Source organism: Myodes glareolus, chromosome 10, assembly GCF_982192425.1.
Source record: "Myodes glareolus chromosome 10, mMyoGla1.1, whole genome shotgun sequence".
NCBI lineage: Eukaryota > Metazoa > Chordata > Mammalia > Rodentia > Cricetidae > Myodes > Myodes glareolus.
The window spans coordinates 89137944-89155652 of record NC_142035.1 but is presented as its reverse complement, the minus strand read 5'-3'; positions in this window follow the sequence as shown (position 1 = coordinate 89155652).

Here is a 17709-nt window from a genome sequence, read left to right as displayed (position 1 = left end):
AAGTGATTTTCTCTGAAAGGACAGCATGTAGAAAGTGAAGCAACACTCCATTCACATCGCACAGTGAATTGAAGTGTTGGAACAGACTGCTTCTCTTTCAGAGAAACGGATGTGTGTTTTTTGTGAAAGCTTGTAAGTAGCTTAAGGCACTTTCAAAGGAAAGTGATTTTCTCTGACAGGACAGCATTTAGAAAGTGAAGCAACACTCCATTCACTTCGCACAGTGAATTGAAGTGTTGGAACAGACTGCTTCTCTTTCAGAGAAACGCATGTGAATTTCTGTTCAATGCTTGTAAGTAGCTTAAGGCACTTTCATAGGAAAGTGATTTTCTCTGAAGTGACAGCATTTAGAAAGTGAAGCAACACTCCATTCACTTCGCACAGTGAATTGAAGTGTTGGAACAGACTGCTTCCCTTTCAGAGAAACGGATGTGAGTTTTTTGTGAAAACTTGTAAGTAGCTTAAGGCACTTTCAAAGGAAAGTGATTTTCTCTGACAGGACAGCATTTAGAAAGTGAAGCAACACTCCATTCACTTCGCACAGTGAATTGAAGTGTTGGAACAGACTGCTTCTCTTTCAGAGAAACGTATGTGAATTTCTGTTCAAAGCTTGTAAGTAGCTTAAGGCACTTTCAAAGGAAAGTGATTTTCTCTGAAAGGACAGCATTTAGAAAGTGAAGCAACACTACATTCACTTCGCACAGTGAATTGAAGTGTTGGAACAGACTGCTTCTCTTTCAGGGAAACGCATGTGAATTTCTGTTGAATGCTTGTACGTAGCTTAAGGCACTTTCAAAGGAAAGTGATTTTCTCTGAAAGGACAGCATTTAGAAAGTGAAGCAACACTCCATTCACTTCGCACAGTGAATTGAAGTGTTGGAACAGACTGCTTCTCTTTCAGAGAAACGCATGTGAATTTCTGTTCAATGCTTGTAAGTAGCTTAAGGCACTTTCAAAGGAAAGTGATTTTCTCTGAAAGGACAGCATTTAGAAAGTGAAGCAACACTCCATTCACTTCGCACAGTGAATTGAAGTGTTGGAACAGACTGCTTCTCTTTCAGAGAAACGCATGTGAATTTCTGTTCAATGCTTGTAAGTAGCTTAAGGCACTTTCATAGGAAAGTGATTTTCTCTGAAGTGACAGCATTTAGAAAGTGAAGCAACACTCCATTCACTTCGCACAGTGAATTGAAGTGTTGGAACAGACTGCTTCCCTTTCAGAGAAACGGATGTGAGTTTTTTGTGAAAACTTGTAAGTAGCTTAAGGCACTTTCAAAGGAAAGTGATTTTCTCTGACAGGACAGCATTTAGAAAGTGAAGCAACACTCCATTCACTTCGCACAGTGAATTGAAGTGTTGGAACAGACTGCTTCTCTTTCAGAGAAACGTATGTGAATTTCTGTTCAAAGCTTGTAAGTAGCTTAAGGCACTTTCAAAGGAAAGTGATTTTCTCTGAAAGGACAGCATTTAGAAAGTGAAGCAACACTACATTCACTTCGCACAGTGAATTGAAGTGTTGGAACAGACTGCTTCTCTTTCAGGGAAACGCATGTGAATTTCTGTTGAATGCTTGTACGTAGCTTAAGGCACTTTCAAAGGAAAGTGATTTTCTCTGAAAGGACAGCATTTAGAAAGTGAAGCAACACTCCATTCACCTCGCACAGTGAATTGAAGTGTTGGAACAGACTGCTTCTCTTTCAGAGAAACGCATGTGAATTTCTGTTCAATGCTTGTAAGTAGCTTAAGGCACTTTCAAAGGAAAGTGATTTTCTCTGAAAGGACAGCATTTAGAAAGTGAAGCAACACTCCATTCACTTCGCACAGTGAATTGAAGTGTTGGAACAGACTGCTTCTCTTTCAGAGAAACGGATGTGAGTTTTTTGTGAAAGCTTGTAAGTAGCTTAAGGCACTTTCAAAGGAAAGTGATTTTCTCTGACAAGACAGAATTTAGAAATTGAAGCAACACTCCATTCACTTCGCACAGTGAATTGAAGTGTTGGAACAGACTGCTTCTCTTTCAGAGAAACGCATGTGAATTTCTGTTCAATGCTTGTAAGTAGCTTAAGGCACTTTCAAAGGAAAGTGATTTTCTCTGAAAGGACAGCATTTAGAAAGTGAAGCAACACTACATTCACTTTGCACAGTGAATTGAAGTGTTGGAACAGACTGCTTCTCTTTCAGGGAAACGCATGTGAATTTCTGTTGAATGCTTTTAAGTAGCTTAAGGCACTTTCAAAGGAAAGTGATTTTCTCTGAAAGGACAGCATTTAGAAAGTGAAGCAACACTCCATTCACTTCGCACAGTGAATTGAAGTGTTGGAACAGACTGCTTCTCTTTCAGAGAAACGCATGTGAATTTCTGTTCAATGCTTTTAAGTAGCTTAAGGCACTTTCAAAGGAAAGTGATTTTCTCTGAAAGGACAGCATTTAGAAAGTGAAGCAACACTCCATTCACTTCGCACAGTGAATTGAAGTGTTGGAACAGACTGCTTCTCTTTCAGAGAAACGGATGTGAGTTTTTTGTGAAAGCTTGTAAGTAGCTTAAGGCACTTTCAAAGGAAAGTGATTTTCTCTGAAAGGACAGCATGTAGAAAGTGAAGCAACACTCCATTCACATCGCACAGTGAATTGAAGTGTTGGAACAGACTGCTTCTCTTTCAGAGAAACGGATGTGTGTTTTTTGTGAAAGCTTGTAAGTAGCTTAAGGCACTTTCAAAGGAAAGTGATTTTCTCTGACAGGACAGCATTTAGAAAGTGAAGCAACACTCCATTCACTACGCACAGTGAATTGAAGTGTTGGAACAGACTGCTTCTCTTTCAGAGAAACGCATGTGAATTTCTGTTCAATGCTTGTAAGTAGCTTAAGGCACTTTCATAGGAAAGTGATTTTCTCTGAAGTGACAGCATTTAGAAAGTGAAGCAACACTCCATTCACTTCGCACAGTGAATTGAAGTGTTGGAACAGACTGCTTCCCTTTCAGAGAAACGGATGTGAGTTTTTTGTGAAAACTTGTAAGTAGCTTAAGGCACTTTCAAAGGAAAGTGATTTTCTCTGACAGGACAGCATTTAGAAAGTGAAGCAACACTCCATTCACTTCGCACAGTGAATTGAAGTGTTGGAACAGACTGCTTCTCTTTCAGAGAAACGTATGTGAATTTCTGTTCAATGCTTGTAAGTAGCTTAAGGCACTTTCAAAGGAAAGTGATTTTCTCTGAAAGGACAGCATTTAGAAAGTGAAACAACACTACATTCACTTCGCACAGTGAATTGAAGTGTTGGAACAGACTGCTTCTCTTTCAGGGAAACGCATGTGAATTTCTGTTGAATGCTTGTACGTAGCTTAAGGCACTTTCAAAGGAAAGTGATTTTCTCTGAAAGGACAGCATTTAGAAAGTGAAGCAACACTCCATTCACTTCGCACAGTGAATTGAAGTGTTGGAACAGACTGCTTCTCTTTCAGAGAAACGCATGTGAATTTCTGTTCAATGCTTGTAAGTAGCTTAAGGCACTTTCAAAGGAAAGTGATTTTCTCTGAAAGGACAGCATTTAGAAAGTGAAGCAACACTCCATTCACTTCGCACAGTGAATTGAAGTGTTGGAACAGACTGCTTCTCTTTCAGAGAAACGGATGTGAGTTTTTTGTGAAAGCTTGTAAGTAGCTTAAGGCACTTTCAAAGGAAAGTGATTTTCTCTGACAAGACAGAATTTAGAAATTGAAGCAACACTCCATTCACTTCGCACAGTGAATTGAAGTGTTGGAACAGACTGCTTCTCTTTCAGAGAAACGCATGTGAATTTCTGTTCAATGCTTGTAAGTAGCTTAAGGCACTTTCAAAGGAAAGTGATTTTCTCTGAAAAAACAGCATTTAGAAAGTGAAGGAACACTCCATTCACTTCGCACAGTAAATTGAAGTGTTGGAACAGACTGCTTCTCTTTCAGAGAAACGCATGTGAATTTCTGTTCAATGCTTGTAAGTAGCTTAAGGCACTTTCAAAGGAAAGTGATTTTCTGTGAAAGGACAGCATTTAGAAAGTGAAGCAACACTCCATTCACTTCGCACAGTGAATTGAAGTGTTGGAACAGACTGCTTCTCTTTCAGAGAAACGGATGTGAGTTTTTTGTGAAAGCTTGTAAGTAGCTTAAGGCACTTTCAAAGGAAAGTGATTTTCTCTTACAGGACAGCATTTAGAAAGTGAAGCAACACTCCATTCACTTCGCACAGTGAATTGAAGTGTTGGAACAGACTGCTTCTCTTTCAGAGAAACGCATGTGAATTTCTGTTCAATGCTTGTAAGTAGCTTAAGGCACTTTCAAAGGAAAGTGATTTTCTCTGAAAGGACAGCATTTAGAAAGTGAAGCAACACTCCATTCACTTCGCACAGTGAATTGAAGTGTTGGAACAGACTGCTTCTCTTTCAGAGAAACGGATGGGAGTTTTTTGTGAAAGCTTGTAAGTAGCTTAAGGCACTTTCAAAGGAAAGTGATTTTCTCTGAAAGGACAGCATTTAGAAAGTGAAGCAACACTCCATTCACTTCGCACAGTGAATTGAAGTGTTGGAACAGACTGCTTCTCTTTCAGAGAAACGCATGTGAATTTCTGTTGAATGCTTGTAAGTAGCTTAAGGCGCTTTCAAAGGAAAGTGATTTTCTCTGAAAGGACAGCATTTAGAAAGTGAAGCAACACTACATTCACTTCGCACAGTGAATTGAAGTGTTGGAACAGACTGCTTCTCTTTCAGAGAAACGGATGTGAGTTTTTTGTGAAAGCTTGTAAGTAGCTTAAGGCACTTTCAAAGGAAAGTGATTTTCTCTGAAAGGACAGCATGTAGAAAGTGAAGCAACACTCCATTCACATCGCACAGTGAATTGAAGTGTTGGAACAGACTGCTTCTCTTTCAGAGAAACGGATGTGTGTTTTTTGTGAAAGCTTGTAAGTAGCTTAAGGCACTTTCAAAGGAAAGTGATTTTCTCTGACAGGACAGCATTTAGAAAGTGAAGCAACACTCCATTCACTTCGCACAGTGAATTGAAGTGTTGGAACAGACTGCTTCTCTTTCAGAGAAACGCATGTGAATTTCTGTTCAATGCTTGTAAGTAGCTTAAGGCACTTTCATAGGAAAGTGATTTTCTCTGAAGTGACAGCATTTAGAAAGTGAAGCAACACTCCATTCACTTCGCACAGTGAATTGAAGTGTTGGAACAGACTGCTTCCCTTTCAGAGAAACGGATGTGAGTTTTTTGTGAAAACTTGTAAGTAGCTTAAGGCACTTTCAAAGGAAAGTGATTTTCTCTGACAGGACAGCATTTAGAAAGTGAAGCAACACTCCATTCACTTCGCACAGTGAATTGAAGTGTTGGAACAGACTGCTTCTCTTTCAGAGAAACGTATGTGAATTTCTGTTCAATGCTTGTAAGTAGCTTAAGGCACTTTCAAAGGAAAGTGATTTTCTCTGAAAGGACAGCATTTAGAAAGTGAAGCAACACTACATTCACTTCGCACAGTGAATTGAAGTGTTGGAACAGACTGCTTCTCTTTCAGGGAAACGCATGTGAATTTCTGTTGAATGCTTGTACGTAGCTTAAGGCACTTTCAAAGGAAAGTGATTTTCTCTGAAAGGACAGCATTTAGAAAGTGAAGCAACACTCCATTCACTTCGCACAGTGAATTGAAGTGTTGGAACAGACTGCTTCTCTTTCAGAGAAACGCATGTGAATTTCTGTTCAATGCTTGTAAGTAGCTTAAGGCACTTTCAAAGGAAAGTGATTTTCTCTGAAAGGACAGCATTTAGAAAGTGAAGCAACACTCCATTCACTTCGCACAGTGAATTGAAGTGTTGGAACACACTGCTTCTCTTTCAGAGAAACGGATGTGAGTTTTTTGTGAAAGCTTGTAAGTAGCTTAAGGCACTTTCAAAGGAAAGTGATTTTCTCTGACAAGACAGAATTTAGAAATTGAAGCAACACTCCATTCACTTCGCACAGTGAATTGAAGTGTTGGAACAGACTGCTTCTCTTTCAGAGAAACGCATGTGAATTTCTGTTCAATGCTTGTAAGTAGCTTAAGGCACTTTCAAAGGAAAGTGATTTTCTCTGAAAGGACAGCATTTAGAAAGTGAAGCAACACTACATTCACTTTGCACAGTGAATTGAAGTGTTGGAACAGACTGCTTCTCTTTCAGGGAAACGCATGTGAATTTCTGTTGAATGCTTTTAAGTAGCTTAAGGCACTTTCAAAGGAAAGTGATTTTCTCTGAAAGGACAGCATTTAGAAAGTGAAGCAACACTCCATTCACTTCGCACAGTGAATTGAAGTGTTGGAACACACTGCTTCTCTTTCAGAGAAACGCATGTGAATTTCTGTTCAATGCTTGTAAGTAGCTTAAGGCACTTTCAAAGGAAAGTGATTTTCTCTGAAAGGACAGCATTTAGAAAGTGAAGCAACACTCCATTCACTTCGCACAGTGAATTGAAGTGTTGGAACAGACTGCTTCTCTTTCAGAGAAACGGATGTGAGTTTTTTGTGAAAGCTTGTAAGTAGCTTAAGGCACTTTCAAAGGAAAGTGATTTTCTCTTACAGGACAGCATTTAGAAAGTGAAGCAACACTCCATTCACTTCGCACAGTGAATTGAAGTGTTGGAACAGACTGCTTCTCTTTCAGAGAAACGCATGTGAATTTCTGTTCAATGCTTGTAAGTAGCTTAAGGCACTTTCAAAGGAAAGTGATTTTCTCTGAAAGGACAGCATTTAGAAAGTGAAGCAACACTCCATTCACTTCGCACAGTGAATTGAAGTGTTGGAACAGACTGCTTCTCTTTCAGAGAAACGGATGGGAGTTTTTTGTGAAAGCTTGTAAGTAGCTTAAGGCACTTTCAAAGGAAAGTGATTTTCTCTGAAAGGACAGCATTTAGAAAGTGAAGCAACACTCCATTCACTTCGCACAGTGAATTGAAGTGTTGGAACAGACTGCTTCTCTTTCAGAGAAACGCCTGTGAATTTCTGTTGAATGCTTGTAAGTAGCTTAAGGCGCTTTCAAAGGAAAATGATTTTCTCTGAAAGGACAGCAATTAGAAAGTGAAGCAACACTACATTCACTTCGCACAGTGAATTGAAGTGTTGGAACAGACTGCTTCTCTTTCAGAGAAACGCATGTGAATTTCTGTTCAATGCTTGTAAGTAGCTTAAGGCACTTTCAAAGGAAAGTGATTTTCTCTGAAAGGACAGCATTTAGAAAGTGAAGCAACACTCCATTCACTTCGCACAGTGAATTGAAGTGTTGGAACAGACTGCTTCTCTTTCAGAGAAACGGATGGGAGTTTTTTGTGAAAGCTTGTAAGTAGCTTAAGGCACTTTCAAAGGAAAGTGATTTTCTCTGAAAGGACAGCATTTAGAAAGTGAAGCAACACTCCATTCACTTCGCACAGTGAATTGAAGTGTTGGAACAGACTGCTTCTCTTTCAGAGAAACGCATGTGAATTTCTGTTGAATGCTTGTAAGTAGCTTAAGGCGCTTTCAAAGGAAAGTGATTTTCTCTGAAAGGACAGCATTTAGAAAGTGAAGCAACACTACATTCACTTCGCACAGTGAATTGAAGTGTTGGAACAGACTGCTTCTCTTTCAGAGAAACGGATGTGAGTTTTTTGTGAAAGCTTGTAAGTAGCTTAAGGCACTTTCAAAGGAAAGTGATTTTCTCTGAAAGGACAGCATGTAGAAAGTGAAGCAACACTCCATTCACATCGCACAGTGAATTGAAGTGTTGGAACAGACTGCTTCTCTTTCAGAGAAACGGATGTGTGTTTTTTGTGAAAGCTTGTAAGTAGCTTAAGGCACTTTCAAAGGAAAGTGATTTTCTCTGACAGGACAGCATTTAGAAAGTGAAGCAACACTCCATTCACTTCGCACAGTGAATTGAAGTGTTGGAACAGACTGCTTCTCTTTCAGAGAAACGCATGTGAATTTCTGTTCAATGCTTGTAAGTAGCTTAAGGCACTTTCATAGGAAAGTGATTTTCTCTGAAGTGACAGCATTTAGAAAGTGAAGCAACACTCCATTCACTTCGCACAGTGAATTGAAGTGTTGGAACAGACTGCTTCCCTTTCAGAGAAACGGATGTGAGTTTTTTGTGAAAACTTGTAAGTAGCTTAAGGCACTTTCAAAGGAAAGTGATTTTCTCTGACAGGACAGCATTTAGAAAGTGAAGCAACACTCCATTCACTTCGCACAGTGAATTGAAGTGTTGGAACAGACTGCTTCTCTTTCAGAGAAACGTATGTGAATTTCTGTTCAATGCTTGTAAGTAGCTTAAGGCACTTTCAAAGGAAAGTGATTTTCTCTGAAAGGACAGCATTTAGAAAGTGAAGCAACACTACATTCACTTCGCACAGTGAATTGAAGTGTTGGAACAGACTGCTTCTCTTTCAGGGAAACGCATGTGAATTTCTGTTGAATGCTTGTACGTAGCTTAAGGCACTTTCAAAGGAAAGTGATTTTCTCTGAAAGGACAGCATTTAGAAAGTGAAGCAACACTCCATTCACTTCGCACAGTGAATTGAAGTGTTGGAACAGACTGCTTCTCTTTCAGAGAAACGCATGTGAATTTCTGTTCAATGCTTGTAAGTAGCTTAAGGCACTTTCAAAGGAAAGTGATTTTCTCTGAAAGGACAGCATTTAGAAAGTGAAGCAACACTCCATTCACTTCGCACAGTGAATTGAAGTGTTGGAACACACTGCTTCTCTTTCAGAGAAACGGATGTGAGTTTTTTGTGAAAGCTTGTAAGTAGCTTAAGGCACTTTCAAAGGAAAGTGATATTCTCTGACAAGACAGAATTTAGAAATTGAAGCAACACTCCATTCACTTCGCACAGTGAATTGAAGTGTTGGAACAGACTGCTTCTCTTTCAGAGAAACGCATGTGAATTTCTGTTCAATGCTTGTAAGTAGCTTAAGGCACTTTCAAAGGAAAGTGATTTTCTCTGAAAGGACAGCATTTAGAAAGTGAAGCAACACTACATTCACTTTGCACAGTGAATTGAAGTGTTGGAACAGACTGCTTCTCTTTCAGGGAAACGCATGTGAATTTCTGTTGAATGCTTTTAAGTAGCTTAAGGCACTTTCAAAGGAAAGTGATTTTCTCTGAAAGGACAGCATTTAGAAAGTGAAGCAACACTCCATTCACTTCGCACAGTGAATTGAAGTGTTGGAACACACTGCTTCTCTTTCAGAGAAACGCATGTGAATTTCTGTTCAATGCTTGTAAGTAGCTTAAGGCACTTTCAAAGGAAAGTGATTTTCTCTGAAAGGACAGCATTTAGAAAGTGAAGCAACACTCCATTCACTTCGCACAGTGAATTGAAGTGTTGGAACAGACTGCTTCTCTTTCAGAGAAACGGATGTGAGTTTTTTGTGAAAGCTTGTAAGTAGCTTAAGGCACTTTCAAAGGAAAGTGATTTTCTCTTACAGGACAGCATTTAGAAAGTGAAGCAACACTCCATTCACTTCGCACAGTGAATTGAAGTGTTGGAACAGACTGCTTCTCTTTCAGAGAAACGCATGTGAATTTCTGTTCAATGCTTGTAAGTAGCTTAAGGCACTTTCAAAGGAAAGTGATTTTCTCTGAAAGGACAGCATTTAGAAAGTGAAGCAACACTCCATTCACTTCGCACAGTGAATTGAAGTGTTGGAACAGACTGCTTCTCTTTCAGAGAAACGGATGGGAGTTTTTTGTGAAAGCTTGTAAGTAGCTTAAGGCACTTTCAAAGGAAAGTGATTTTCTCTGAAAGGACAGCATTTAGAAAGTGAAGCAACACTCCATTCACTTCGCACAGTGAATTGAAGTGTTGGAACAGACTGCTTCTCTTTCAGAGAAACGCATGTGAATTTCTGTTGAATGCTTGTAAGTAGCTTAAGGCGCTTTCAAAGGAAAATGATTTTCTCTGAAAGGACAGCATTTAGAAAGTGAAGCAACACTACATTCACTTCGCACAGTGAATTGAAGTGTTGGAACAGACTGCTTCTCTTTCAGAGAAACGCATGTGAATTTCTGTTCAATGCTTGTAAGTAGCTTAAGGCACTTTCAAAGGAAAGTGATTTTCTCTGAAAGGACAGCATTTAGAAAGTGAAGCAACACTCCATTCACTTCGCACAGTGAATTGAAGTGTTGGAACAGACTGCTTCTCTTTCAGAGAAACGGATGTGAGTTTTTTGTGAAAGCTTGTAAGTAGCTTAAGGCACTTTCAAAGGAAAGTGATTTTCTCTGAAAGGACAGCATGTAGAAAGTGAAGCAACACTCCATTCACATCGCACAGTGAATTGAAGTGTTGGAACAGACTGCTTCTCTTTCAGAGAAACGGATGTGTGTTTTTTGTGAAAGCTTGTAAGTAGCTTAAGGCACTTTCAAAGGAAAGTGATTTTCTCTGACAGGACAGCATTTAGAAAGTGAAGCAACACTCCATTCACTTCGCACAGTGAATTGAAGTGTTGGAACAGACTGCTTCTCTTTCAGAGAAACGCATGTGAATTTCTGTTCAATGCTTGTAAGTAGCTTAAGGCACTTTCATAGGAAAGTGATTTTCTCTGAAGTGACAGCATTTAGAAAGTGAAGCAACACTCCATTCACTTCGCACAGTGAATTGAAGTGTTGGAACAGACTGCTTCCCTTTCAGAGAAACGGATGTGAGTTTTTTTGTGAAAACTTGTAAGTAGCTTAAGGCACTTTCAAAGGAAAGTGATTTTCTCTGACAGGACAGCATTTAGAAAGTGAAGCAACACTCCATTCACTTCGCACAGTGAATTGAAGTGTTGGAACAGACTGCTTCTCTTTCAGAGAAACGTATGTGAATTTCTGTTCAATGCTTGTAAGTAGCTTAAGGCACTTTCAAAGGAAAGTGATTTTCTCTGAAAGGACAGCATTTAGAAAGTGAAGCAACACTCCATTCACTTCGCACAGTGAATTGAAGTGTTGGAACAGACTGCTTCTCTTTCAGGGAAACGCATGTGAATTTCTGTTGAATGCTTGTACGTAGCTTAAGGCACTTTCAAAGGAAAGTGATTTTCTCTGAAAGGACAGCATTTAGAAAGTGAAGCAACACTCCATTCACTTCGCACAGTGAATTGAAGTGTTGGAACAGACTGCTTCTCTTTCAGGGAAACGCATGTGAATTTCTGTTGAATGCTTTTAAGTAGCTTAAGGCACTTTCAAAGGAAAGTGATTTTCTCTGAAAGGACAGCATTTAGAAAGTGAAGCAACACTCCATTCACTTCGCACAGTGAATTGAAGTGTTGGAACAGACTGCTTCTCTTTCAGAGAAACGGATGTGAGTTTTTTGTGAAAGCTTGTAAGTAGCTTAAGGCACTTTCAAAGGAAAGTGATTTTCTCTGAAAGGACAGCATGTAGAAAGTGAAGCAACACTCCATTCACATCGCACAGTGAATTGAAGTGTTGGAACAGACTGCTTCTCTTTCAGAGAAACGGATGTGTGTTTTTTGTGAAAGCTTGTAAGTAGCTTAAGGCACTTTCAAAGGAAAGTGATTTTCTCTGACAGGACAGGATTTAGAAAGTGAAGCAACACTCCATTCACTTCGCACAGTGAAGTGAAGTGTTGGAACAGACTGCTTCTCTTTCAGAGAAACGCATGTGAATTTCTGTTCAATGCTTGTAAGTAGCTTAAGGCACTTTCATAGGAAAGTGATTTTCTCTGAAGTGACAGCATTTAGAAAGTGAAGCAACACTCCATTCACTTCGCACAGTGAATTGAAGTGTTGGAACAGACTGCTTCCCTTTCAGAGAAACGGATGTGAGTTTTTTGTGAAAACTTGTAAGTAGCTTAAGGCACTTTCAAAGGAAAGTGATTTTCTCTGAAAGGACAGCATTTAGAAAGTGAAGCAACACTCCATTCACTTCGCACAGTGAATTGAAGTGTTGGAACAGACTGCTTCTCTTTCAGAGAAACGTATGTGAATTTCTGTTCAATGCTTGTAAGTAGCTTAAGGCACTTTCAAAGGAAAGTGATTTTCTCTGAAAGGACAGCATTTAGAAAGTGAAGCAACACTACATTCACTTCGCACAGTGAATTGAAGTGTTGGAACAGACTGCTTCTCTTTCAGGGAAACGCATGTGAATTTCTGTTGAATGCTTGTACGTAGCTTAAGGCACTTTCAAAGGAAAGTGATTTTCTCTGAAAGGACAGCATTTAGAAAGTGAAGCAACACTCCATTCACTTCGCACAGTGAATTGAAGTGTTGGAACAGACTGCTTCTCTTTCAGAGAAACGCATGTGAATTTCTGTTCAATGCTTGTAAGTAGCTTAAGGCACTTTCAAAGGAAAGTGATTTTCTCTGAAAGGACAGCATTTAGAAAGTGAAGCAACACTCCATTCACTTCGCACAGTGAATTGAAGTGTTGGAACAGACTGCTTCTCTTTCAGAGAAACGGATGTGAGTTTTTTGTGAAAGCTTGTAAGTAGCTTAAGGCACTTTCAAAGGAAAGTGATTTTCTCTGACAAGACAGAATTTAGAAATTGAAGCAACACTCCATTCACTTCGCACAGTGAATTGAAGTGTTGGAACAGACTGCTTCTCTTTCAGAGAAACGCATGTGAATTTCTGTTCAATGCTTGTAAGTAGCTTAAGGCACTTTCAAAGGAAAGTGATTTTCTCTGAAAGGACAGCATTTAGAAAGTGAAGCAACACTACATTCACTTTGCACAGTGAATTGAAGTGTTGGAACAGACTGCTTCTCTTTCAGGGAAACGCATGTGAATTTCTGTTGAATGCTTTTAAGTAGCTTAAGGCACTTTCAAAGGAAAGTGATTTTTCTCTGAAAGAACAGCATTTAGAAAGTGAAGCAACACTCCATTCACTTCGCACAGTGAATTGAAGTGTTGGAACAGACTGCTTCTCTTTCAGAGAAACGCATGTGAATTTCTGTTCAATGCTTGTAAGTAGCTTAAGGCACTTTCAAAGGAAAGTGATTTTCTCTGAAAGGACAGCATTTAGAAAGTGAAGCAACACTCCATTCACTTCGCACAGTGAATTGAAGTGTTGGAACAGACTGCTTCTCTTTCAGAGAAACGTATGTGAATTTCTGTTCAATGCTTGTAAGTAGCTTAAGGCACTTTCAAAGGAAAGTGATTTTCTCTGAAAGGACAGCATTTAGAAAGTGAAGCAACACTCCATTCACTTCGCACAGTGAATTGAAGTGTTGGAACAGACTGCTTCTCTTTCAGGGAAACGCATGTGAATTTCTGTTGAATGCTTGTACGTAGCTTAAGGCACTTTCAAAGGAAAGTGATTTTCTCTGAAAGGACAGCATTTAGAAAGTGAAGCAACACTCCATTCACTTCGCACAGTGAATTGAAGTGTTGGAACAGACTGCTTCTCTTTCAGGGAAACGCATGTGAATTTCTGTTGAATGCTTTTAAGTAGCTTAAGGCACTTTCAAAGGAAAGTGATTTTCTCTGAAAGGACAGCATTTAGAAAGTGAAGCAACACTCCATTCACTTCGCACAGTGAATTGAAGTGTTGGAACAGACTGCTTCTCTTTCAGAGAAACGGATGTGAGTTTTTTGTGAAAGCTTGTAAGTAGCTTAAGGCACTTTCAAAGGAAAGTGATTTTCTCTGATAGGACAGCATGTAGAAAGTGAAGCAACACTCCATTCACATCGCACAGTGAATTGAAGTGTTGGAACAGACTGCTTCTCTTTCAGAGAAACGGATGTGTGTTTTTTGTGAAAGCTTGTAAGTAGCTTAAGGCACTTTCAAAGGAAAGTGATTTTCTCTGACAGGACAGGATTTAGAAAGTGAAGCAACACTCCATTCACTTCGCACAGTGAAGTGAAGTGTTGGAACAGACTGCTTCTCTTTCAGAGAAACGCATGTGAATTTCTGTTCAATGCTTGTAAGTAGCTTAAGGCACTTTCATAGGAAAGTGATTTTCTCTGAAGTGACAGCATTTAGAAAGTGAAGCAACACTCCATTCACTTCGCACAGTGAATTGAAGTGTTGGAACAGACTGCTTCCCTTTCAGAGAAACGGATGTGAGTTTTTTGTGAAAACTTGTAAGTAGCTTAAGGCACTTTCAAAGGAAAGTGATTTTCTCTGAAAGGACAGCATTTAGAAAGTGAAGCAACACTCCATTCACTTCGCACAGTGAATTGAAGTGTTGGAACAGACTGCTTCTCTTTCAGAGAAACGTATGTGAATTTCTGTTCAATGCTTGTAAGTAGCTTAAGGCACTTTCAAAGGAAAGTGATTTTCTCTGAAAGGACAGCATTTAGAAAGTGAAGCAACACTACATTCACTTCGCACAGTGAATTGAAGTGTTGGAACAGACTGCTTCTCTTTCAGGGAAACGCATGTGAATTTCTGTTGAATGCTTGTACGTAGCTTAAGGCACTTTCAAAGGAAAGTGATTTTCTCTGAAAGGACAGCATTTAGAAAGTGAAGCAACACTCCATTCACTTCGCACAGTGAATTGAAGTGTTGGAACAGACTGCTTCTCTTTCAGAGAAACGCATGTGAATTTCTGTTCAATGCTTGTAAGTAGCTTAAGGCACTTTCAAAGGAAAGTGATTTTCTCTGAAAGGACAGCATTTAGAAAGTGAAGCAACACTCCATTCACTTCGCACAGTGAATTGAAGTGTTGGAACAGACTGCTTCTCTTTCAGAGAAACGGATGTGAGTTTTTTGTGAAAGCTTGTAAGTAGCTTAAGGCACTTTCAAAGGAAAGTGATTTTCTCTGACAAGACAGAATTTAGAAATTGAAGCAACACTCCATTCACTTCGCACAGTGAATTGAAGTGTTGGAACAGACTGCTTCTCTTTCAGAGAAACGCATGTGAATTTCTGTTCAATGCTTGTAAGTAGCTTAAGGCACTTTCAAAGGAAAGTGATTTTCTCTGAAAGGACAGCATTTAGAAAGTGAAGCAACACTACATTCACTTTGCACAGTGAATTGAAGTGTTGGAACAGACTGCTTCTCTTTCAGGGAAACGCATGTGAATTTCTGTTGAATGCTTTTAAGTAGCTTAAGGCACTTTCAAAGGAAAGTGATTTTTCTCTGAAAGAACAGCATTTAGAAAGTGAAGCAACACTCCATTCACTTCGCACAGTGAATTGAAGTGTTGGAACAGACTGCTTCTCTTTCAGAGAAACGCATGTGAATTTCTGTTCAATGCTTGTAAGTAGCTTAAGGCACTTTCAAAGGAAAGTGATTTTCTCTGAAAGGACAGCATTTAGAAAGTGAAGCAACACTCCATTCACTTCGCACAGTGAATTGAAGTGTTGGAACAGACTGCTTCTCTTTCAGAGAAACGGATGTGAGTTTTTTGTGAAAGCTTGTAAGTAGCTTAAGGCACTTTCAAAGGAAAGTGATTTTCTCTGACAGGACAGCATTTCGAAAGTGAAGCAACACTCCATTCACTTCGCACAGTGAATTGAAGTGTTGGAACAGACTGCTTCTCTTTCAGAGAAACGCATGTGAATTTCTGTTCAATGCTTGTAAGTAGCTTAAGGCACTTTCAAAGGAAAGCGATTTTCTCTGAAAGGACAGCATTTAGAAAGTGAAGCAACACTCCATTCACTTCGCACAGTGAATTGAAGTGTTGGAACAGACTGCTTCTCTTTCAGAGAAACGGATGGGAGTTTTTTGTGAAAGCTTGTAAGTAGCTTAAGGCACTTTCAAAGGAAAGTGATTTTCTCTGACAGGACAGCATTTAGAAAGTGAAGCAACACTCCATTCACTTCGCACAGTGAATTGAAGTGTTGGAACAGACTGCTTCTCTTTCAGAGAAACGCATGTGAATTTCTGTTGAATGCTTGTAAGTAGCTTAAGGCACTTTCAAAGGAAAGTGATTTTCTCTGAAAGGACAGCATTTAGAAAGTGAAGCAACACTCCATTCACTTCGCACAGTGAATTGAAGTGTTGGAACAGACTGCTTCTCTTTCAGAGAAACGGATGTGAGTTTTTTGTGAAAGCTTGTAAGTAGCTTAAGGCACTTTCAAAGGAAAGTGATTTTCTCTGAAAGGACAGCATGTAGAAAGTGAAGCAACACTCCATTCACATCGCACAGTGAATTGAAGTGTTGGAACAGACTGCTTCTCTTTCAGAGAAACGGATGTGTGTTTTTGTGAAAGCTTGTAAGTAGCTTAAGGCACTTTCAAAGGAAAGTGATTTTCTCTGACAGGACAGGATTTAGAAAGTGAAGCAACACTCCATTCACTTCGCACAGTGAATTGAAGTGTTGGAACAGACTGCTTCTCTTTCAGAGAAACGCATGTGAATTTCTGTTCAATGCTTGTAAGTAGCTTAAGGCACTTTCATAGGAAAGTGATTTTCTCTGAAGTGACAGCATTTAGAAAGTGAAGCAACACTCCATTCACTTCGCACAGTGAATTGAAGTGTTGGAACAGACTGCTTCCCTTTCAGAGAAACGGATGTGAGTTTTTTGTGAAAACTTGTAAGTAGCTTAAGGCACTTTCAAAGGAAAGTGATTTTCTCTGACAGGACAGCATTTAGAAAGTGAAGCAACACTCCATTCACTTCGCACAGTGAATTGAAGTGTTGGAACCGACTGCTTCTCTTTCAGAGAAACGTATGTGAATTTCTGTTCAATGCTTGTAAGTAGCTTAAGGCACTTTCAAAGGAAAGTGATTTTCTCTGAAAGGACAGCATTTAGAAAGTGAAGCAACACTCCATTCACTTCGCACAGTGAATTGAAGTGTTGGAACAGACTGCTTCTCTTTCAGGGAAACGCATGTGAATTTCTGTTGAATGCTTGTACGTAGCTTAAGGCACTTTCAAAGGAAAGTGATTTTCTCTGAAAGGACAGCATTTAGAAAGTGAAGCAACACTCCATTCACTTCGCACAGTGAATTGAAGTGTTGGAACAGACTGCTTCTCTTTCAGAGAAACGCATGTGAATTTCTGTTCAATGCTTGTAAGTAGCTTAAGGCACTTTCAAAGGAAAGTGATTTTCTCTGAAAGGACAGCATTTAGAAAGTGAAGCAACACTCCATTCACTTCGCACAGTGAATTGAAGTGTTGGAACAGACTGCTTCTCTTTCAGAGAAACGGATGTGAGTTTTTTGTGAAAGCTTGTAAGTAGCTTAAGGCACTTTCAAAGGAAAGTGATTTTCTCTGACAGGACAGCATTTCGAAAGTGAAGCAACACTCCATTCACTTCGCACAGTGAATTGAAGTGTTGGAACAGACTGCTTCTCTTTCAGAGAAACGCATGTGAATTTCTGTTCAATGCTTGTAAGTAGCTTAAGGCACTTTCAAAGGAAAGCGATTTTCTCTGAAAGGACAGCATTTAGAAAGTGAAGCAACACTCCATTCACTTCGCACAGTGAATTGAAGTGTTGGAACAGACTGCTTCTCTTTCAGAGAAACGGATGGGAGTTTTTTGTGAAAGCTTGTAAGTAGCTTAAGGCACTTTCAAAGGAAAGTGATTTTCTCTGACAGGACAGCATTTAGAAAGTGAAGCAACACTCCATTCACTTCGCACAGTGAATTGAAGTGTTGGAACAGACTGCTTCTCTTTCAGAGAAACGCATGTGAATTTCTGTTGAATGCTTGTAAGTAGTTTAAGGCACTTTCAAAGGAAAGTGATTTTCTCTGAAAGGACAGCATTTAGAAAGTGAAGTAATACTCCATTCACTTTGCACAGTGAATTGAAGTGTTGGAACAGACTGCTTCTCTTTCAGGGAAAC